The sequence below is a fragment of the Pseudorca crassidens genome, chromosome 5, assembly GCF_039906515.1.
Source record: "Pseudorca crassidens isolate mPseCra1 chromosome 5, mPseCra1.hap1, whole genome shotgun sequence".
In the NCBI taxonomy this organism is placed as follows: Eukaryota; Metazoa; Chordata; class Mammalia; order Artiodactyla; family Delphinidae; genus Pseudorca; species Pseudorca crassidens.
Window position 1 is genome coordinate 23,094,464 of NC_090300.1, and position 24,888 is coordinate 23,119,351.

A 24,888-nucleotide genomic window follows, 5' to 3' on the forward strand; every position below is an offset into this window, starting at 1 on the left:
ACAGCAGAAGGCACTGAATGGAAGTTGGAGCTCCGTTAGGCTGGGAGCTGAGGATTCCTTTGTAGATGAAGAACACAGAACCCTGCTGATTGAGTACCACTGAGCTCTCTTGGCATCAGGGCATGAGGCCTCAAGGATCCTAAAGGTATTACTGACAGACCAGAAAAAAGGCCCTAGAAATAAGCCTGGGAAATGAGCAAGATGTGGGATTCTCTGCCTCAGGGAACAGGGTGAGGTACACTGGCTGACCCTGCAGCCCTAGGGAATCCATCAGGTCTACCATGGTAGGAATCTCTAGAAGTGCAGATGCTGCCTGTCATCGAGGGGTCTTTCATCAGCCTCTCTGAACTGGAAAATGAGGTTCCTTTTGGTGTTCTTGGATATGACAGAGCAAGTTTCTGCTCTGCTTCTGAGCTCTGGGCTTCCTCTTCACCTACTCTAGCAGAGGCAGATAGACCCAGCCCTAAGAGTAAGGGCAGAGAGATTGACAGGAAACATTTGCAAGAATCCTAGAGGCAGTTCCTGGTGTCTTGGGTCAGCTTCTGCAATACCATAAAAAACCCTAAGGATGAGTTCTTTTGGACCGGATGTCTAAGAAGATAGCCAGGGGGAAGGACAGAGACAGACTAAAAGAGTCCAGGGGCCCAGATGAGGTTAACTGTCACTACTTATAGGTTTTTGGAGTTCAGTGATCAGAAATAGGGTTTGATCCCTTATTTTAATGAATGATGAGTAAATAATACTAAACTCATCTAGTGAAAGTATGTTTGGGGAATAAGATATGTATTCAATCTCAAAGCATCACCTTTGAAATTACTAATTAAAAAGGGGAAAGATACCTTTCTAATGGAGAGATCTGGCAGGCATCACCTTCTTCAAGTGACCAAATTGAGTAGAGCAGACACGTCAGTGCCTCCTGCATGTCCCCTCGGTTCACCCAGTAGGGCTTCTGCAGACAGTTCCAGGCAGGCAGATGACTTTCTGCATCTCTCTACTGGAAGGTGTTCTCCAGGTGAAGGAGCACACTTGCACAGCGCACAGGGCAGGCCAGAAGTACTTGGGGGTTAACACCCCATAATGACCTTCAACCAGTGAGAGTTGGTAGATAAATTCCATAACTTCCTTGCCTTTCATTAGGATAATTCTGAGGGGATGTATTGTTCAGTCTATCAAAAATCCACAGCCGGAATGAGCCCCAGTTGCCTAGAGCGTTAACTCACTCACTTATTGGCTTTTCCTCCCTTCCCTGTCTCACTTCCTTACTCTCTCATTGTGCTTCCTGGGGTCACATCTCAAATAAACTACTTGTACCCAAATTCTTACCTCAGGGTCTACTTTTAGGAGAGCCCAAACTAAGGTGTGTAACATTACCAATAACAGTGCACACTGACACAACGGTAAGTACATGATATTACACTATGTTCTTGCCAAAAAAAGTTTAAAAATAAATTATGTTTAAATAATTTTAAGTTATTAGTTTTAAGTTGAAAAAAATTTAAATGGTTTTAAAAAAAACAAGAAATGGTTAGCCTGAATCCAATAATGAGGAAACAATCGGACAAATCCAGATTGTGGAACATTCCACAAAACAGCTACCTAGTGATCTTCAAAAATGTAAATATAATAAAGGGCCAAAAAAAGTCAAGAAATTGTTCTAGAATAGTGAAGACTTAAGAGGCCTGACAACCAATTGCAAATATGTTCCTTGATTGGCTCCTGGGTCAGGAAAAGGAAGAAAAAAGAAGCTATAAGGGACATTATTGAAATAGTTGGGGAAATTTGGTTATGGACAGTATATTAGTCAAGTTTTTGGTATCAATGTTAAATTGGGTGTGATAATGATATTGTGGTGATATATGAGAATTCCTTGTTCTTAGGAGGTGCATGCTGAAGTATTAGGAGTGATAAATTACTTTTAAAGGATTCAGAGAAAAAATAAATTTATAGAAAGAGATAAAGCAAATGTAGCAAAAGGTTAACTATTGATGAATCCAGGTAAAGGGAATACACGTGTTCATTGCATTAATTACTCCTTCAACTTTTCTGTAGTTTGAAATTTCAAACTAAAAAGTGGGAGGGGGGCAAACAAAGAGTCTGTAAAACACAAAAGTGAATAGAATACATGTGTATCAAAGGGCTTGAAAATGTGACTGTTAAAAGTGCCAGAACAGCTATTATTATGGTTTATATGTTTTAAGTATCTTGAAAGATGAATTCCAAGGAGAATAAATCCATGTTTTTCAAATGAGTCATTTATAAGAAAGAATTGATTCTGTTAACCCCTGAAGTCAGATACCCAGCTTGTATATAAAGTCCTTGAAAGGGCTCTTTCAGAATCATTATTTGTTTTTCTCTAATTAAACGTTTTAATAAAAGAGCCAACATTGTCTTCTACCATTTTAATTGTAAGTATGAACCCAGTGATTGTTTAAAGTGACCTTTTATGATATCACTTTCTATTTAAACATTTCTTCCCATATGACACAAATATCTTTCTGAATCCATTGTGTCAGTATATCTGTTACTCCGTGCTATAAATAGAATGCCATTCAAATGTAAATAATGCAGGATTTGAAAGTCACTAAAAGTAATGGGGAACTACCCAAATCACACACAAGGTTCTGACAAATAAGGATCTGGCAGAATTATGATAGGAAACATTTAAAGAAAAATTCAAAAAGTATGATAACAGGTTATGATATCTAAAGAATGATTTGACTATTATAGATTAAGAGGTTCCCTTAGGATGCCCTCTAATATTCAGGCAAAATAACCCTACTTGTGAAAGTGCTGCAAAAACCAAAAGTGAAATGAAGGACTCCATATTGTGCTCTCTTAAAATTTTGTCAATAAAAATGACAGCATTTGGATCTAAACAACATCTTGATTTATTTTTGGTTGATTCTAAGATTTGGTGCGGCCTTACAAGACAAATTAAAATTGTGTTAAATATTAGATTGAACCATGTGGAACTGTCATTTTTACAAATCAAAAAAGTAGGGTTTAGGGCTTCCCTGGTGGCGCAGTGGTTGAGAGTCCGCCTGCTGATGCAGTGGATGTGGGTTCGTGCCCTGGTCTGGGAAGACTCCACATGCCGCGGAGCAACTGGGCCCGTGCGCCATGGCCGCTGAGCCTGCGCGTCCGGAGCCTGTGCTCCACAACGGGAGAGGCCACAACAGTGAGAGGCCCGCGTACCGAAAAAAAAAAAAAAAAAAGTAGGGTTTAAACTAATATAAGATAAAATAAGCTTATTAATTGGTTTGCATTTCTAACAATAAAATCCTAGTAAAATATTTTGTTTCCAGTTCCAAATGAATTCACTTTAAGCAGCGAATTTTTGGTAACAATTATCGTTGGTTATTTATCTACATTTGGGGTTACAGTGGCATTTGGAGGGCAGAGGTAGAATCCACCCACTGCTTGGAACATTGTTTCAGTGGGAGAAAAGTCATCCTGGGGTCCAAATAATGAATTAAAAACTAATTTTTGCAATCAACCCATTTTTTAACTGATAACATGCTGAAGAATTATGAATGTGACTTTGTTTTAATAAGATACACATCCAAATGTGCATATCCAAGTGAGTGTCGATATTTTCAAAGCCATCACCATGGGAGTTTCCACAGACATTTTCATGATAGGGTCAAGGTTACAAACAGTTCTGTGGTCTTATCCTCTGGAATCGCCCTGAAATTCTGTGGCAATAATTCCTTTTACTGTCTTTCGAGATGGTGAATAGTCATCCACTGAAGATGGGTTGGCTTTTTAGTAATGCAATAAGTAAACAAACTGGGCAATATATTTGAGGGCTCACATAAGAAATGATGTTTATGTTCTTGTCTGGCCATATTTTACTTGTGGCTGTACCGTCACCCACAGGACCTCTTCAGTCATTATACTGCCCGATTTTATAATGCCATTACTCCCTGAGCAACTGGAAAAGGCAAGGCATGTAGAAACTCTCCATAACTATTTGCTGAATGTTGAATACATGAATGAAGCTATGACTTCTTATATATGAGTGTCATTCACATACATAGTGAAGTAGAAATGGCTCACAGTTGGTAAATAAGACAAAAAACTTTTTTTCCAGTACAGTTTTCTTTATTGATCTTGCTGTTTTATACCTCAGTATTTCTGGGCAGTTGAGTACCTCTGAGCTGTATCAAGCTCCCCCAGTTCCCCTCCCACAAGAGTCCTGATCCACTTCTAACAGCAGGAGTTAAGGCTCTGCTAGTTTAGATTAATCTAGTGGTTTAAAATTGTTCTGTCTTCTTTGAAGTACATTGATTTGCAAAATCACTGTTTGCTCATCCTTAAAGGTACAGGGAACCTGGATAGGCAGGACTAGTCAGCACTGTATTGTGAGGGGAAAAAAAAGATTTCTCATGCTGAGTTGTGCATATTTGTATTTGAAAATAGGAAGTAGGAACATTAGGAAGGATCTGAAAAATGATGTCCACAGAGCCACTGGGTCCTGGTTCCACCAAGTCATTGACTGATAACTTAATCTGAAAACCATCAGCAAAGTTAGTAAAATAGAGAAGCAGAGTGACAATTTTGTGGATGCAAAAGAATCCTTAAAAGTAATCCAGCCCAAAACAACAAATGCTGGAGAGGGTGTGGAGAAAAGGGAACCCTCTTGCACTGTTGGTGGGAATGTGAATTGATACAACCACTATGGAGAACAGTATGGAGGTTCCTTAAAAAACTAAAAATAGAATTACCATACGACACATCAATCCCACTACTGGACGTATACCCAGAGAAAACCATAATTCAAAAAGACACATGCACCCCAATGTTCATTGCAGCACTATTTACAATAGCCAGGACATGGAAGCAACCTAAATGCCCATCGACAGATGAATGGATAAAGAAGATGTGGTACATATATATACAATGGAATATTACTCAGCCATAAAAAGGAACGAAATTGGGTCATTTGTAGACACATGGATTGATCTAGAGACTGTCATGCAGAGTGAAGTAAGCCAGAAAGAGAGAAACAAATATTGTATATTAATGTATGTATGTGGAACCTAGAAAAATGGTACAGATGAACCAGTTTGCAGGGCAGAAGTGAGACACAGATATAGAGAACAAACATATGGACACCAAGGGGGCAAAGTGGCAGGGTGGGGTAGTGATGGTGGGATGAATTGGGAGATTGGGATTGACATATGTACACTAATATGTATAAAATGGATAACTAATAAGAACCTGCTGTATAAAAATAAATAAATAAAATTCTAAAATTAAAAAAAAAAAGTAATCCAGCCCAAAAACTCATAATAAAGAGGAAAATGCCTGAGGTGCAGAGAGAATAATCTGCTTTCCCAACACAGCACGTGGATTAAGAACATGGGCTTTGGAGTCAGAAATGCCTTGGTGTTCAAATCCTGGCTCTGTCTCCAGCCAGCTATGTGACCTGGGCTGAGTCTTCCCTTCCTTCTGTTTTAATTGCCTCACTCTTGAGGTTGTCAAGATTAACTGTATTAAACTCATAAAGTGCTTAACACAAAGAAAGCACCTCCCAAATTGTTATTATCATTATTGTTGCTGCTGTTGTTTTCCTAGGCCACAAAGCCAGTTTCAGGGTATACTACAACACATTCATCCAATAAATATTTATTAGGCATATGCTTTGTTCCAAACACTGTTCTAGGTGCTGTAGATACATCAACAAACAAAACCAACAAAATCCTTTCCCTTATGGTGCTTTCATTTTAGTAAGGACAGACAGGCAATAACCTATAAACCTGGTAAAGGGGAAAGTTTTACAGTAAATTAGAAGATGATATGTACTATTGACAAAAAAAAAAAGGAGGGGGGGTGCTTCCCTGGTGGTGCAGTGGTTAAGAATCTGCCTGCCAATGCAGGGGACATGAGTTAGAGCCCTGGTCCGGGAAGATCCCACATGCCGTGGAGCAACGAAGCCCATGTGCCACAGTGACTGAGCGTGCACTCTAGAGCCCACGAGCCACAACTACTGAGCCTGTGTGCCACAACTACTGAAGCCCGTGCGCCTAGAGCCTATGCTCCACAACAAGAGAAGCCACTGCAATGAGAAGCCCATGCACCGCAATGAAGAGTAACCCCCACTCGCTGCAACTAGAGAAAGCCCATGTGCAGCAACGAAGACCCAACGCAGCCAGAAATTAATTAATTAATTAATTTAAAAAATTAAATTTAAAAAAAGTAGGGGGATCCAAGCACTGGAGAGAGGAGAGGTGGAGCAGGTGGCAATATTAAATCAGGTGGTCAAGATAGACCTCACTTGGAGTATGACATTTAAGACTGGAGGGAGGTAAATAAGGGAGCCATCAGGATATCTGAGGGAAGAGCAATCAGGCAGAGGGAAGATAGCTCAAGGGCCTTATGTTAAGAGTGGCTGGTATGTTCAAGGAACAACAAGGAGGTAAGCCTGGCTGGAGCATAGTAAGCAAAGGAGAGGAAAGGAGAGGTGAGAGAAAAGAGGTAATGGGAGCTGAGATCCTTAAGAAGCTTTGAGAGCCATAGAAAGGACTATGGATTTTACTCTGCAAGAAATAAGGAGCCATTGCAAGACTTTGAGTGGAAGAGTGACCTGATGGGATTTATATTTTTAAATGATCACTCATGGTTCTGCTTTCTGGGTTATAATCCTCAGTTTGGCTCAAATGAAATTTTCTTTGTTCTCCTAAAAAAAAAAAGAGTATCACTCAGGCTGCTGTATTAAGAATAGACTGAGGAGAGGCAACAGTTGAAGTAGGGAAACTATTTAGGAGACTTTAGAGCACCCCAGAGGGGCATAATGGTGGGAATATACCAGGGAAGTATATCAGTAGAGGTGGTGAGAAGTGGCTACATTTTAAATATATTTTGCACAGGTGACAGACAGGATGTGAAATGTGAGAAAGAAAGAAGCTATGAATGAATCCTAGATTTTTGGCCTGGGATGTTGGAATACTGAAGGTGTCACTAACTGAGATGAAGAAGGAAATGACTGGAATGGCTTTTGGGGGAATGAGCAAGATCAGTTCGTTTTCATATTTCTTATCCTTGTTTCTCTATAGGTAAGATATTTCCCCTTTCTGGCTTCCTCCAATATTTTCTCTTTATCTTTGGTTTTCTGCAGTTTGAATATATGTTTAGGTATAGGACTTTTGGTGTTGGTATTTTTTTTCCTTTGGTATTTATTCTGGTCTTTGGTGTTCTCTGAGCTTCCTCTTGGATCTGTAGTTTGTGTCTGTCATTAATTGTGGAAAGTTCTTGACCATTATGACTTCAAACATCTATTTTACTCCATTTCTTTCTTCTCCTTCTGGCATTGCAATTTTCTCTATGTTACATCTTTTGAAACTTTCCTACAATTCTTGTATATTCTGTTTTGTTTGTGTGTCTGTGTGTCTTATTGAGGTATAATTGACATATAACACTATATTAATTCCAGGTGTACAACATAATGTGTTTTTTGTTTGTTTCTTTGTTTGTTTTCACTCTTTTTTCCTCTTTGCATTTCAGTTTTGGAAGTTTCTATTGACTAATCTTTAAGTTCACTGATTCTCTCCTTGGCTGTGTCCAGTCTAATAAAGCATCAAAAGCATTCTTCATTTCTGTTACAATGTTTTTGATTTCTAGCATTTTCCTTTGATTCTTCCTTAGAATTTTTATTTCTCTACTTACATTACTTATCTGTTTTTGCATGTTGTTTATGTTTTTCATTATAGCCCTTAACATATTTATCATAGTTATCTTAAATTTCCTGTCTGACAATTCCAACATTTTTGTCATATTTACATCTGCTCTGTCCCTTCAGACTTTTTTCTTGCTTTTTGTCATGCCTTGTCATTTTTTGTTTAAAAAGGAAGATGTGGTATTGGGTTATGGATACTGAGGTAAATAGGCCTTCTGTATACGGATTTATGATAATCCAGCTAAGAGCTGAGCTTGGTTTAATGTTTTTTAATGTTTGCTGTAGCTCTAGGTGCCAGAGGCTTCAAACTTTTCTAGTGTCTCCTTTTTTTCTTTTTTTGTTCTCCCCTCTTGACTTTGGGCCACCTTAAGTATGTCTTCTTAGGGACACACCATGTCTTGTGGCTCTTTCAATTGTAATCTGCTTTTTTTAATACTGGAGCACAGTGGTAAGGTATGAAAGAGGAAGAACATTCTATAATCTTCCAATAGTCTTTTTCTTTTTTTTTTTTAATTTCTTGGCTGCACCACACAGCATGTGGGATCTTAGTTCACCAACAAGGGATTGAACCAGCACCCCCTGCATTGGGAGCGTGGAGTTTTAACCACTGGACTGCTAGAGAAGTCCCTAAATCTCAGTCAGCCTCTGTTTCTCTCCTGTGACCTTCACAGGTGCTTCTTCTGTTATAGCACCTTTCTCTCCCTTAGATGAACAGGAAGGCTATAGAGGGCTGGAATGAGAGACATACCTTTCTCTTTTGCCTCTGGGAAAAGCCTCTGATCAAGTCTTCCCTCTGGAGAATAAGCCTTTGCTATGGAGAAGTCTCTGGGCCTATTTCACTGGTTTTATTTTTCTCCTTCCCCTTCCAGAGCCATGTGGGGATCTTTCTCAGATCTTCACCTTGAGAACCTCGTGGGGTTCCTAGAGATAAAACCCATGAAAGTATGGCCCATCCCCCACCCCCCAGCCTGGCCCTGAGGCTATGGCCTCCTGGAGTTTCTCACTCTCATGCTAGTCCATACTCAGCCTCCAGCAGTTCATTAAAATTACCTTTCAAGTGTACCTAACATTACACTGCAGGGGCTTCTGCTCCCGGTAAGCAGATGTCTTCTAGATTCACCTGACTCTCCAGATGTGAGAATAGCAGTTTGCCCTACAAATTCCATTCTCTGATGGGTTCAAAACAAGTTGTTGAATTCTGGCTTGTCCAGTGTTTCTTGTTATAAGAATGGCAGTAATGGCTTCCAAGCTCTTTACAAGTTGGAGTTAAAGCTAGAATTCTTAGGAGTTATTTGGGCATGTTGATTTTGAGGTGTCTGTTGGATTCTTGCTACTCCAGGCATGGTTATGCACCTGCAGCATTGTCATTATCAGAGAGCCAGTGCAGAAATGCAGACTTTCAGGACCCGCCCCAGAACTACAAAATCAGAACTTGCATTTTAAAAGATCCACAGATCTTTCTGGAGATTTATCTGCACATAGATGTTCGAGAAATACTGTATTAGCAATGAAATGAAGATGTGGAAGAGACAACCATATGTACTGGAATCTCGAGTTAAGCAGAAAGGTCCAGGCTGGAGACATAAATTTCTGAATTTTTGTCATGTCGTTAGTATTTTAAGCCATGAAATGTTTCTTTTTCTAGGGAAAATGAGTGTCAATGCATCTGTAGTTGAATAAATTGTGTTTATTCCTCATTGCAAGGTGAGAGAACCTACACCATGGAGAACCTGGAGTATCTCAGAAAAAATGTGCTAGAAAGGACTTGTTATAGGATTAGGACTAACGTTAGGTGATTTATGGGGGTGCGTAAGGAAGTAGGGCTTTGCTCTGGATTGAATGCAGTGAGGAAGTAGGGGTAATTTTATGATTGGATTACTTCATAAATCTTTTCTGTAAGGTAGGAGGGTTAAAGCTAAAAGTGTAATAGGTAAAGAAGCAGCCATCAGTTATGGCCAGGATAAGAGAATGTTTGGTTATTATAAAGGTTTGGACAATGTTCATGTTCCTCATGTGTGTTCAGACATTATTATGGAGTGGTCTTGTTTTTGTCTTGATCTATCCTGGTCACAGCGGTGTTGTCTGATATTGGTGTTCTAGAAATTGTTTATGTCCAACAGGAGAACACCAGGCCTACCTTTGAGTGCCAGGCCAGCTCTCGATGTCAGGGGTTGCTTTTCTCTTTCTCATCGGTCCTCAATATCTTCCCTCTATGCCCTTCTATGCCTTGTTTTGTGGGCATCTGGTCCTTCATGGAGTCCAGCCCATACTGTGAAAGCTTGTAATTTATATAGTCTTAACCTGAAAAGGACAGAGGGCTTTATCTGCACTCATCTGTCCCAGCTACTAGTTGCTCTACTTATTTAACCTCCTCTAACCCAGAGGAGTTCAAAGAGGTTAAATAGTTTTCCACAGAGTAGCCTAGATTACAAGGCAGAGCATTTAGTAGTAAGAGCATCCACCAGCCTTTAAGGCCTGTGTTTAAATGCTAGCAATAATACCTACTTGCTTTAGCAAGTTGTTTAAAACCCTCTAGTTCCAGTTTCTTCCTCTAGGAAAAGAGCTGAATAAACTTCCCTTTCGGGATTGGCTGACACAATTAGATCTAGTGTTTAGAAAGCGGCTAAGGAAAGTCTGATGGCCATTTCAACAAATGGTGGTTATTGGTAGAAGTAACAGAAATAATAGAAACGGGTGTAAAAATTGCTGGCATCTTCCCCTTGTCTTTGAACTCCCCATCTTGTCCCCACACCATTTATATCGCATTGGTTTGCCTTATTGGAAGATATGGTTCGAATTATACATTCTGAGTAAAACTTAACATTTGTTGATAATATAGAAGTATACACTCTTCAATTATGGGAGCCAATTAGTAAGATCACATGAAAGAGACATTTGAGTTGGAATCCAATGATTTATATTTGACTCCTGGCTTCATAACTGGGAAGTTTACATCCTACAGCAACTTACCTGACCTTCTGAGTTGTAGATACCTCATCTGTTAAACAAGTATGAGGGGTGGGAGCTAGGGGAGAGTGTTTTGAAGATGACTTTGGGTAATATTTTTGTTTTGTAAGGTATTTTATATATTGTAAAGCTTTTTACAAAGAAAGTTCTATTATCATTCGGTCCTTAGGCATATTTTTATGTGCTCAATTTATTCCTTAAACTTATTGTCAGTTATGGAATGGAAAAACCAGGAAAGCATTCAAATTTCCCTCCAAGGTATTTGAGCTCATACCTTGGGACCCGATTCAGCGAAGCGTATCTAAATCAGTTGCCTTATGTTCTTGGGCTACCAACCAAGAATATAGGCAAATAATGGTGACCAACTTCAAATGCTGCTGTACCAAAAGACTGATCTACTGAGGGCTGTGCAGGAAGGGAAGGACAGGACTGCAAACATAATTTACCTATGGATGAGCCATAAAATACAACATTACCTAAGATAAAGTGCCCCCCTCACTCCCCCCCAAATATAAGCCAGTCCTAGTCATTTGTTCAGAAGAAAAGAAAAGAACAATGAACATTTACTAACACCATTGTCATTGTCTCAGGGGAGGATGCTAACTTTGAATGCCTACATTGTATCAGGCTGGAAGAGGTCCTCACAGGAGCCCTGAGGTTTCATTATTATTACCTTCATGTTACAGGTAGGAAGGGACTGGAGTTTAGAATGATTATGCAACTCGTCCCAAATCACACACCTAGTAAATGGCAGAGTGAGAATTGGAGGTAGATCTGTTTGAAGTGAATACATTAAACTTCTTTGAACTTATTGGGGTACTTACTGAGGGAAAAGTATCCCAGCTGAATGGCTCTTCTATTGTCTACATTCCAAAGTAAAATTAATGTTCCTAAAAGAAAGAGGAAGGAAGTTATAGAATTTCGATAAAGGGACATCTGAAAACCCATTTAAGGCATCCTGTCCCTCTGCCTGATGGGTGAATCCTTCTACAGCAGCTGGTCTAGGTCACAGTGACAGGGAAGGTTATAAGGTTCTTACATACCCAGAGCGAAATGTGGGAGACTGTAGCGTCCAACAATTCCAGCCCGATTGGATCTCCTCACTTAGGTCAGAGAGCCCATCCCTAACTCCTCTCTCGTGAAACGCATCATGTCTGACATGCATCTTCTCCCCACTCCTTTCAACTGCTTCCCAAAGGGTGAGAGATGTGAATCCCTTCCTCATGGCTCTCTTGTAGGTGATTGCTCCACCCACCATGGTCCCTCTAGGCCTAGCTTTTCTGAATTTCTTCCAACATCTGCTGGTGACATAAAAATCTGCCAAAGCAGTGGGCGGTTTCCCCAGCTTCCTCTTACAACCCTCCGAAGGATTCACAAATGTGAAAAACGTTGTGATATGACAACCTGCATGGTTTTTTTGTTTGTTTGTTTGTTTTGCAGTACGCGGGCCTCTCACTGTTGTGGCCTCTGTCATTGCGGAGCACAGGCTCCGGACGCGCAGGCTCAGCGGCCATAGCTCACGGGCCTAGCCGCTCCGCGGCATGTGGCATCTTCCCGGACTGGGGCACAAACCTGTGTCCCCTGCATCGGCAGGTGGACTCTCAACCACTGCGCCACCAGGGAAGCCCCAGCCTGCATGTTTTGACCTGTGTAGAATTTAGCAACTGTTGCTTATAAGGAAAATATTTATAGCCTCATTTTTTTTAATGCAAAAAAGAAAACAAATTGCAAATATTTTGTTGATTTTTTAAATCAAGTAAATGGAAATATGCTCTCCTTATAAAAAAAACATTTTAAATATAATATTCCTCTCAGAACTGTATTTAGTTTATGTCCTTAAGTATGCATATTTATCTGTATGAACTCCCAGAAAAAAATACACTTTGATCTTTTGTGTTTTAAAAAATAAATGAAGTACACTCATGATAGAAAAAAATATGCCACAATTAAAATGAAAGATGTAGACATCTAGGTAGTGATATATAAAGGTCTCTAAGCCTTGTAGTTCAGGAATAAAAACCAAGCTGCAGAACAATACATGCCATATTTGCTGCCTTAGTATTTCTAAGTGTGGGTTTCTAGACCTAAATCAAAGCGGCACTCTGACTGTTGAAACCACTGTGGCTTTCAAATTGTAAAGTCTCAACCAACACCTCATAGTAATAGATATCCCAATAGACGACGATCCACAGATCGATGGCAAATAAAGACTCCTACTCTTTTCCTCACTTTTGTAATCCTGGCCAAGGCACTCTATTTATTTGTCTCCCTAAAATTTAACATTTATTTCTCGACATCTCTGGGAGATATACAGAACAAAAAGAAGTGGTCCCTAATCTATTGGAGTTACAATCTATTCGGGGTAGAGAAAATACCACATAAAAATTTAAACAATGCAAACTAGTGTGTGGTTCATTGCCAGCTTTGATACAGCTGCTTGAAACTGAGGAGAGTTATTAGTTAGATCCGTTAGACAATAACTAGCTTGTCTAGGTATTAGAAAATTGTAATCTGTCTTCACTTTGTTCTTGCAAAATTGCATACCCACCAAGCTTTACGTAGCTTAGACAAGGTACCACAAGACTCACTTCACCACCCCCCATAAATAGTACCTCTGGCATACGAGCCTTAAGGTGTGTGCCCAAGTTGTTTTTCAGGAACAAGGAGTCACCTCTCATCCAGTTCAAACCTGTTGAGACCACCCTCACCTGGGCCTGCTCAAGTGTCTGATAGGTGACCTTTTGACATCAGAGGGCCAAAAACTCCACCCTCAGAACATACTAATGCCACAATTTTCTGAACATGTGTCCCATGAAGAAACACGAAGCTCATTTTTACCTGCGCAGAACGACAGTTACTTCACCTTTTTCCTACCTCCAATCACCTTCCCCCAAGTCTCAGACCACCCTGTTTCTTTATCCCTTAAATATCCCAAGCCCCTCGCCTTTGAGGAGGCAGATTTGAAACTTGTTCTTCTCTCTTCTTGCTTGACTGCTTCACGAAGAAACCTTTTCTTTGACGCAAACCTTGGTGTCTCAGCGTTTGACTTGGAGCCCATCGGGCAAATAAACCTGATTCGGTAACATAATGAATTGAGAAAGCGGGGGCTGTCTGTAGACTAGACTAGACTAGAGGTGATTCCTATAATCCAGAAATAGATAAGAATCGTTAGGGGTTGATGAATGATCTGGGTAGCCCGTCTACCCGGTAATTCAACAAGGTCTTAATTGGCATCGTACACCGTGTCAAGAACCAGTATTCTCTATGTGTTGTGCAACATTTCACCTGGCCTGACTAATGAAAACTAAGTGCATTTGGAATGGAAATGACATATATGTAGATGAAGTGTTTGATGAGCTCTTTTGCAACCCTGATCTATGTAAACAAACACAAATAAAGGAAGAAAAACATCACTCAGTTAGCCTATCCAGGAGCAAGGTTTGAAAATGAAGATCCTTTTACCACTGACCTTTCTGGTTTTTATTAGTTCTCCAGGTTGGACAATAGAGAGGCACTACTACATAGGCATTAGAGAAACTACTTGGAATTATGCTCCTACTGGTAAATATATGCTCATTGTAATGCCTATTTCAGAAGATCAGTAAGTAATACCTTCACACTGAAAAAGCAGCTATCAGAAGCAAACGTTGATAATTATTATTCACTGATAAAATGCTGCTAAAGAATTTTCCATGATTGACCATTTCAGGGCACATTTGCTATTAGAACCGCTTCCTTTGAATTTTTAGTATAAGCATGACATGGAAGACAGCTATTAATATAAATCAGAAATTGCTCCTTCCTGGGATTATTGCCACTCTTGCCCTCATGATGCATACTTCAGGGATTATCTCTAATTCTGTATTTATCATCGATTTTGTTTGAGTGGTGCTTAAGATGTAAAACAACGCTTTTCCTTCTCATTGGAGTCTATGGCAGAGATTGTAAAATTGCAGGTCTCTTCTTGATTTCTCTGTTCAGATCATTGGGACAAGAGAATCTAGAGGTTATGAGTCGGGTTCTGATTTACTCTGCTTGTGCGCCAAATTGCCCCCAATTCTACCAACAAATCCACGAATCATTGAAATGTGTAAACAGTCTTAACTTGTAGGAATTGATCTGATGCTTGAGAGCTAAAATAACCTCAGTGTAGGGTTAGAAACCTTTCGTGGTTCAGTACAAAGAATTTGGTAAGTCATTTAAACCGAAATACCATGTATATTACTTGCTACATTTGCATTTGATCTCTTCACCCAGAACTTCCAAACTTCTCCTTGCCTACTACCCTGTTTTTGACTCCTTCTAGATTTTCACCAGTGTCTGGGTTTGCTCTATAAAATTAGGCTGTAACGCTTCTTACTTCTAGTTTCAGTAGATTTAACACTGTTTTCTTTCAAGTCAAACATTGTTCAAGTTCTTGTTTGTTTGTTTGTTTACAGAGAGTTTCAGTCCCAAACATATCTGAAACAAAGCCAAGATAGGATAGGACCTGTTTATAAAAAGGCTTTGTATTTTGAGTACATGGATGATACCTTTCAAACGATCATTGAAAAACCATCCTGGTTGGGATTTTTAGGTCCAATCATGAAAGCAGAGACTGGAGACGTCATTTGTGTACATGTGAAAAATTTTGCTTCAAGAAACTATAGTTTCCATCCTCACGGAATCAACTGCACTAAAGAAAACGAAGGTAAGTGGGTCCCCTTTCCTTAGATTCCTGAGCTTTTGCTTGTGAAGAGCATGAGACCAAAACCTCAGGAAAAGCAAGGTAATCGTGAACTAGGAGTAGTTTGGGGTGAATGTAGACTTTTACTTCAGGTGTCTTTAATTTTTATATCCCAGATTGTTCTGTAATTTCTCATTTGAAATGAGTGGACCCTCCCCCCTGCACCCAGTGCAATTTCTGGAAAAGAAAACACACTTTTCTCGTATGTAAATAAATAACTAATTGGGGGATGGATAGGAGACACTCATGAGCTAAATGTTAGGTTGGCAGAAATATTGTTCCGCCTTCATCTCATTTCCATTTCCTAGCGAATGAGGATTAGCTTCTTGGAAAACACCACTGTCAGGTGAAGTCACTATTTTCCAGACAGTAAGTATCTTCTCCCCTAAACATTCACACTCACAGCTGCCTGATGGTGTTGGAAAAAGGAAGGGAAGAGAAAGCTACCAAATAGGATTTTGTGTTCAACATGGAGCAAGGTCGTCTCAAAAGATGATAAATGATAGGTTGGTCACGCTTCAAAGTCTTCTGTTGAATGAAGGAATGTTACCTATAATTATCAGATTCCAGCTTCCGGAGGTGGAGATCTGAAGCCAGATTCTAGGAGAGGAAGGAAAAAAAGAGAGCAAGACGCCAGCTTCAGACTAAGGTAGTAGCTCAGTGTAATATCAGCTATGCAGAAGGCCACTTCCCGATGCCTGTGGGCAGCTTGTAGATGACATGGAAGCTCTTGAGGCCCTGGGTCCCAAAGTCTGATTTGCAGCATAGAAAATATGGAGGGCAACTCAGGATCCTAGCTCTCTGTAGCCAAGATCTAGCACATAGTAGGTGCACAGTAAATATTCGTGGAATCTATCAATAAAGGTGATGCTAGTCTGTTAATATGCTGCCTGACTCATTCCAATTTAGTCTGGAAACTGGCCAAGCTGGTCATTCAGGTAGAAACCAAGTAAGGGGGATCTAGGGAGACAGGAGGCGGGAGAAAGGAAGGCGGAGATGCACACTTTATTCTAAAAATACAAATTAACATCCATTCGTGACTTAATGGAGAAAGGGTGGGTCACATGCAAAACAGTGTCGTCCGGTGGTTACTGTGACAACACTGCAGGTTGTTTTCTAGGTGCTCTCTATCCTGATAACACTACAGGCCCACAAAAGGAAGATGACCGGCTAGAACCAGGGGCAGGGTATACTTACCGGTGGTTTGCAGAAGAAACTCAGGGGCCTTGTCCCAATGACAGTAACTGCATGACACGGAGGTACCACTCCCATGTAGAAACTCTAAAAGATGTGGCTTCAGGACTTCTTGGACCAATTCTGACTTGTAAAAGAGGTTACATTGTAAAAATCTCATTGTAGCAATAGAGCCAACCGGGATACGTGGGGTCTCCCTCGCTCGTCCAGTGGAATTTTGCTATCAAATGACCTCTCTTTGCCTGGCTTGACCTTGATTCTCCAGTCAAGAAAGTAACGTTGCCACTGGAACTCTGAGCTCTAGATGGCAATCTTGAGTCCAATGCCTCCATTCAAGTCCAGGAGTGCAGGTTGGACACTAGATGGTAGTCAAACCCAGTAATCGTCACCTTAGTCACCTTCACACAAAACTCTGTCACCCTTCTACAGAGAAGTGTTGAAACCACAGCATGGGAGGAAACAGGGAGATGAGAGGCTGTCTGCCTGTTCCTTGCATGCTCAGTTCCTTAGGTTTCTGTCTGTGGAGGTGCAAGATTTTCCTTTTACATTTTGAGTGGAATCAGTTAGAATCACCAGTTTATTTCATAGCAAAAAGAATTTCTGCAAAGAGGAAGTTTTGCTGTTTTGTTTCAGGAACCCTGGATAGAGACATGGAAAAAAATATCCATGAGTCTTACGTTCTGATGTTTTCTATAACTGGAAAACCGTAGCTGGTATATGAATGACAATATTAATATATATACTGAATCTGGCCAAGTTAATACTAGAGTTTCTAGCTTCTGGGAGAGAAATCTCATGTGCTGTCAGATTATAAAGAACTTTCTCATTCATTATATCCTATAATTCTAACTTCTATGATTCTATTTCCCTATGTTTGAGTTGGTTTAAATGAGTTTTTATTTCCCAGTTTTTTACCCCAGGTATGCTGGTTGATAGGCAAGTCATCTAGTAAATTCTCTCGGTTTCCAAAGTCTCATAGCAAGTAAAGTTAAACAGATGCATTTGTTTCTAACATCTGATATTGATCAAAATTAGGTGGTGACAGCAGAGCAAAGATGTAATTTTAAGGTAATAAAATATTATAGAAGAACAAAGACATAACTGACCAGATATCTTATGGAAATGTGTTTCTATGTAGAACCTTTCAGAAAAGATGCTCCTGTTATCTCAGTCACCTTTGTCCTTGTTTTCTTCTTCCATGGACTTAGCTTCTTTCTATTCTTTTCCCCTTTTCACTGTTTCCCACTTTTTAGCTCACTTTTCCTCCTCTTGCCTCTAAATTTGTGTGCTCCTCAGCTTTAATCAGAAACAATGCTTATGGCCTCTTTTTTGGGAAAACAAATCAAGTCCTGTCGTAGATTATGCATGAGAACAATGATGATACTGCCAGGCTTATGTGATGAGAAAATGCATAGAATGTATACCATGTGGCCTTGATCTAACATGCCTGATAGGTTAATTTACATCTGTTTTCAGCAATAAATGGATACATGTATGGGAATCTGCCCAATCTCACCATGTGTGCAGAGGACAGGTTCAAGTAGTATTTTATCGGCATGGGAGGTGTGTTGGACACACACTCCATCTTTACCCATGGACAAACTCTGATCTCTCGGAATCACAGAAAAGACACCGTTACTGTCTTCCCTGCCTCAATGCAAGATGCCTTCTTAGTGGCCAAGGGTGCTGGAGAGTGGATGCTGGGCTGTCAGATACATGGTAGGGATTTATTCCTTTTACATAATACAGGGTCAGGGGACTCCCAGGGTTACGACCCATTACAAATGCATCATCTTTCAAATGGGGGAAACTGCCATTGGGGAGGTTATAAGATGGCCTTTTGGAAAGTCAGTGACACAGTTAGGACTAGAACCCACATCTCTGACACCTTTAACTTTATGGTAATAAACACTTTTAGGTATATAGGGACTATTTTTGTTGTTGTTTTTATAAAAAAGAAGTTTATATTCATTAGCTGGTAAACCTTACAAGAAAACCCTGAGTGTCAGACAGAGCATGTATTATTACACCTTTTTAAAATTATTTTTTATTTATTTATTTTATTTTTTTTGCGGTACGCGGGCCTCTCACTGCCGTGGCCTCTCCCGCTGCGGAGCACAGGCTCCGGACGTGCAGGCTCAGTGGCCGTGGCTCAGGGGCCCAGCCGCTCTGCGGCATGTGGGATCTTCCTGGACTGGGGCACGAACCCGTGTCCCCTGCATCGGCAGGCAGACTCTCAACCACTGTGCCACCAGGGAAGCCCAGAGATCTGTATCTTTAAACAACCACCAGGGAAGCCCACACCTTTTTTTTAAATTGAGAAAACAAGTTCCAAGAGGTTAAAACACTTACCCAAAACCCTATGAGAGCCAGGAATTATGTAGGACAAAGTAATTCTAATCCAGTACCCAGTAAACCTACTTATTTTAGTTTATTTCCCTGTTCAATCACACTTCACATTTAATGATAGGAAGGCCTGTTATGAAGTTATTGATCTTCTCTATTCTTAAATATGACTAAATTCTACATATAATCATGTAAATGTTTTGTTTTATTTCTCAATCAGTAAACATGATTGTTACTAGAACTGAAGAATTTTTTTCTTTTTTTTTTTTTTGTACAAAAATGGGGTTTACTGGGCTTCCCTGGTGGCGCAGTGGTTGAGAGTCCGCCTGCCGATGCAGGGGACACGGGTACATGCCCCGGTCCGGGAAGATCCCACATGCCGCGGAGGGGCTGGGCCCGTGAGCCATGGCTGCTGAGCCTGCGCGTCCGGAGCCTGTGCTCTGCAACGGGAGAGGCCACAACAGGGCGAGGCCCGTGTACCGGAAAAAAAAAAAAAAAAAAAAAAAAATGGGGTTTACTTCTCTGAGAAAAACCTTTCTTTTTTCTAAGTCCCATACGTTGGTTAGCATCATACTTCAATTAATTATTTAAACAACTAAACAACAAGTATTTATTGGGATTTCCTAAGTGCTGTGTCCCTCCCAGAGTTGTGAGAAAAAGGAGACCCACACACAGCTATAATAACTCGACAGAGTTTAATGATAAAAAGGTTCTCACTTAGAAAGGAATATTGTTTTAACATACGTTTTAAAGGTTAAAAGGTACACTCAGCCCCACTCCTCCTATTTACCTCGTTTACAGATCTTGCCTTTAAATCAGGTCTTTCCTCCTCAACTCTGCAGAAAAATATAGGGTCAGCCTAGGCTCAGTTGCGAAAGCTTCTGAAAGTTGTTTGGCTGATGGACCCCATAGCCTTCCCCTGTGTTTCTTCTCTTGCTGTGACCTACAGTTTTGGGTGTTTTTGTTTGTTTGTTTGGTTTTGGTTTTTTGTTTTTTTTTTTTTTTTAGGAATTACAAGAATACATGAATAGACTTGTTGGAAAGAAAGGAAGAAAAGAAAGAGGAAGGAGCCAGGGCAGGGGGCAGCGAAGGAGGGAGGGAGAATTTGGTGGCGGCAGCAGACAGAAAGAGTGAAAGTCTAATATGGTATCTGGGAGCCACCTCATAGGACCTCCAGAGAGTTGAGAATTAACAAAGCCAGCTGATAAACTTGTGGTAGCTTCAAATTGGCCAAGGGGGAGTGTTTACACTACCAAAATTATCAAAAAAAGAAAAAGGAGAGTCAGATTTTGTGTTCACCTTTAGAGAAATGGTTTAAGAATAGACCGTTAGTCTAACCCCATCCCACTACCACCCCAGTTCCCTCTCCAGAGAATAATCCCTGTAAGCAAGTTTGCGTGAATACCTGTAAACCTGTTTACCATGCATTTTCATAAAATATATATGAACATGTAGAAATAAAAAATGCACAGCTGTTGTTTTGTGTCTTGTTCTACATAAGTAGATCACACTGCATATAAGTTTTATGTAATTATATAACTTTAAAAAATAGGCTATTCTTTTTATATAATAGGTTTTTCTTTATTCTGCTGCTTGCTTTCTTCACTCATCCATATGTCTTGAAATCTTTTCCATGATATTCCCTATACCTCTAACTTACTCTTTTAAGCAGTTGTATAGTTTTCCATATTTGAGACATAGCCTAGTTTATTTAACCATTTGCCTACTGATAGATATTTAAATAGCTCTCACCTTCTTGGTTCACTAACTGTTATAGCTAACCCCTTTTTATGTCTATCTTTTTATGTATGTGCAAATATGTGTCTTGCTTAACTATGAAGAAGTGAAATTTTTTAATGGAAGGGTTTTTAATTTTAACAAATGCTGCCTAATTGCCTTCCAAAACGTCTGTGTTAATTTACTCTCCCATCAATGTCACTCTAAAATCAAAACACAGGACTGATGCCCTCATGGAAATGTACCTGCCTTGATTTTCTTCCTGCCTGCCAACTAGTTAATCTAATAAACCAACTAACTCATTAGTAATTAATGGTAACAATTTCAGACCCATAAGGGAAAATACTTTTGGCTAAACAGACTCTCGAATTCCTCTTGGTAGGCAGGTGCCGTAGTCATGTAGGAGCTGTTCCAATGCTTGTTATTATTCTCCACTAATATATGTTCCTCTAACATTCATCTTGGCCTCCTGAGTTTTATACTTGCTTCATACATTTCAGGTTTTTACACAGATTCCATAAAGAAAATACCTCAAATTTCTCAAAGGAAGGGGAAGTTGCAATGTTGTTGGCTACAATTTTTAAAATACATATGGACTAAGAAAAATGTTTTAATATTTTCATAACATTCTCTACTTGGGTTTACTGTTTTTCAGAGGGTATGCAGACCTTCTTCAATGTAAGGAGTTGCCAAAATCCTTCGACAGATGTTATTGGGACACAAGTTTTACGTTATTATATTGCTGCTGATGAAATTTTTTGGAACTCTGCTCCATCTGGTAGAGATTTCTTCACTGGAAATAATTTAGCAGCAGCTGGAAGGTAATGATTCAGCAATTAAAATATTTATAGTTAAATAAAGATAATTGGACTTTTTCATAACCTAACTACTCCTGAAAAGATTTAGGTATCTATAATAAAAAGATACCGATAACATAAAGGTAGGAAAATAATTATAACAATTATTGGAAAATATTCAGCCTAAGGATCATTGCTACACAAAGGTTTTCTCTAAAAGCCTTGGAAGCAACTGCCAAGAAAAACATACTGCTTATCTTTTTCTTAGAGCTAAATTTTAAAAGGGATTTATTTTATAATTATGAGATATTTAACAGCACAGTGGATGGTGTTATCAGCTGTGTTGTTAACTATCTCATAATTATAAAATAATTTTTATACAATAGCAAGAGCAATTTTACAAAAATTCAAAAATATTCCTCATGTGTAATTGGTACTTTCCTGCTAAGATCTGAGGGTATAATTAATAATTTCTTATGACATCCTTAAATAATTTTATATAAATATTTTTTACTCAATAACACCTAAGGATATATTACCAACTTTAATAACCAAAAACTAAGACTAAAATACATTACTGTGACATTGGCATTTAAAAGCGCACAAAAAGTTTTTCTGATGGCCCATCTGCTAAATATATTTACCAGTTTGAAGATTACAGGCGTTTTCATTCTTTTGGTCTATTGAATGAAAGTTTTATGTCAGAAAATATCAAGTTCTATAACCACCAAAAAATAATGTTTCCCGTAGTACTTTTTTTCTAATTTACTCGCAGAAAATTTAAGAAAACTAAGAATGTTATATCAGGCGAATATTTTCTCTTCTTACATTTTAAGCTCATCAGTAAATTCAATCTATGTAGTGGAAATTTTGTATTAATTGTGAAAAGGCTATCTAGGCGTAGAGCAAAAATTAGATTCAACTCTCATTTTATATTGACTAAAATAAGTATGAATTAATAGATTCTTTTGGCTTGCATGATTCTCCTGACTATGAAATTTGATGATGTCTCAGCATTGCAAGCCATCACTCCTTACTAGGGAACACTTTTTCTCAGGGGACTCCATTTTGTGTTATTATAATAGAATTAAAAAGTCAAGAATGACATCTCTCATCTCAATACTATAGCATCTCAGCACAGTTGTTTTAAAAGCAATGTTGGTTACTACCTAGCTTAAAAAAAAATCAGACAAGTGTTTTTAAAATTTTATTCCAAAAGAAGATGTGTAGATAAACTAGTAGGTAGTATACAGACAGACACTTGTATACACATGTATAGACAAAAGACTGAAAAAATATCCATGGAAAATGTTGACAGTGGTTATATAGAGATGGTGGGATTATGAAGATTTTAACTTTCTTTGTCATATTTTTCTTTATTTTCCAAATTTTCTACAATGAGTATGCATTGTTTTTATAAATAAATTACAAGTACTTTAAAACAGATGCATGTAGGTTCTTGCTTTCTTTTCACATGATCACTGTAAATTTAAATGTTCTTTGTGTATCTACTTTCTCTGTACAGTGAATCCCGGCTCTATTTTGAACAAGGCCCAAACAGAACTGGAGGAATTTACAAAAAACTAATTTACTTTGAATACACAGATGCTTCCTTCCAAACACAGAAGGCAAAAGCAAATCACCTCGGACTCCTTGGTAAAATTATTTCATAGCTTGTGGGGTTATAAACGCCATTTATACATATTCTGTACCATCAAAAGAATATTCGCCAGTTTACAGTTTTAGAGATTTTATCTCTCATCACTGACTGTAGCCCTGAGAAGATGGATGTTCGTGCTGACAGGGAGAAACTTTTACTTTTCTTGGCTCCTCATCAACCTCTTGGGCTTTGCAACCCCTGGAGGGAGATCTATTCTATCCAGTTCCCAGTGCTTTTGAGTGGGCTCTTATCTTTATTTTGTTTTCTCTAGGATTCTGGCCAAATGTACTAAGATAAATAACCAAATAGGACCCTCTAGATTCCTTTATTATTTATACAAAAAAAACACCCTTTTTAGCAAAGGAAAAACAAGCATAGTGTTTGAGAAGGTAGAATTGCCACGGGAGGCAAAGAGTCGCTTTACTTCACTAGCATCTAATGTCCACGAAATCTCTTCAAGGCTCTGATTTTAGTAATTATAGCACAAGTTTAAGGAGAGTTCTTTCTGCTTAGTTCATCTCTGTTTCAGAATTTTTAGAGCCACAGATTCAACCTGCCTCCAGATAGAAAGAAGTTTTATAACAAATTATATACCTCCAGTTCTTGGCTTGGGTTGAAAGGGAGAGAGAGTAAAATGAACGGTCTTTACTTTGTGAGAGAGATAATTGCCCTGGGTCAATAAAGATGCCTTGCAGCTTCTCCCAATCCTCCACTAGGCTTAAAGGGGAAAAGAATAAAAGGCTTAAATGATGAGGTTGGTCAAGAAAGAAAATAAAGTGTTCCACTTCTAAATTGAGTGTTTTCATAGGCATTAACTGATGCTCATCGAAGTAAGTTTTCTAGAGCTGGAGCTTATACAACTCTAGATGACTTAAAGGCAAAACCATGTGCCATAAACCAGCAAAGGTCCATTTGTTAAAAGTGTTTTCATTTCATTTGGCTGCATGTTAAGGAAAAGAATAAGTCACTGTGTATATACTTAAGGGGACAGATGACTCATCATTTAAAATAAATAACAACTATCCACACATTTTCCTTTTTCTATTTCCTAGGTCCCATAATATTTCTTAGCCCTGGCGAGAAACTCTATGCTGTCTTTAAAAACAATGCCTCAAGGCCGTATTCTATTCATGCTCATGGGGTGAAAACAAACTATTCCACTGTTGCTCCAACACAGCCAGGTAACTGCTTTGGGAGAAAGAAAAGTCCCAAAGATTTCATGCAGGACTGTGAGGCTAATGTTTGCTCTTTTTTTCCTGTTTTTGTTGGTTTGTTGGTTTTGTGGAATACCTACTATATGCCATGCCATATATTTTTTTAATTGAAGTACAGTTGATTTACAATATTATATTAGTTTCAGGTGTACAACATAGTGACTCAAAATTTTTATAGATTATACTCCATTTATAGTTATTATAAAATACTGGCTTTATTCCCTGTACTGTACAATACAATATATCATTATAGCTTATTTATTTTATACATAGTAGTTTGTACCTCTTAATCCCCTGCTCTTATTTTGCCCCTCCCCACTTCTCTCTCCTCACTGGTAACCACTATTTTGTTCTCTATATCCATGAGTTTGTTTCTTTTTTGTTATATTTACTAGTTTGTTTTATTTTTTACATTTCACATATAAGTGATATTATAGTATTTGGCTTTCTCTGTCTGAGTTATTTTACTAACCATAATACCCTCTAGGTCCATCCATGTGGTTGCAAATGGCAAAATTTCATTCTTTGTTATAGTGAGTAGTATTCCATTGTGTGTGTGTGTGTGTGTG

The 24,888-nt window shown here is 38.9% G+C and overlaps 1 long non-coding RNA gene across 2 annotated transcripts in view; it reads right to left on the reverse strand.

Moving 5' to 3' along the window:
* Window positions 1-12,900: 12,900 nt before the first annotated feature.
* The window catches only part of LOC137224721 (uncharacterized), a 32,360-nt gene continuing 20,372 nt past the window's right edge, over window positions 12,901-24,888 (reverse strand). For both annotated transcript variants that reach the window (XR_010943472.1, XR_010943471.1), the window contains exons 2-3: window positions 16,569-16,688; window positions 12,901-15,971 (exon numbers count right to left, since the gene is read on the reverse strand). This is a non-coding gene — a long non-coding RNA (uncharacterized lncRNA). The remainder of the gene's footprint in view (window positions 15,972-16,568; window positions 16,689-24,888) is intronic.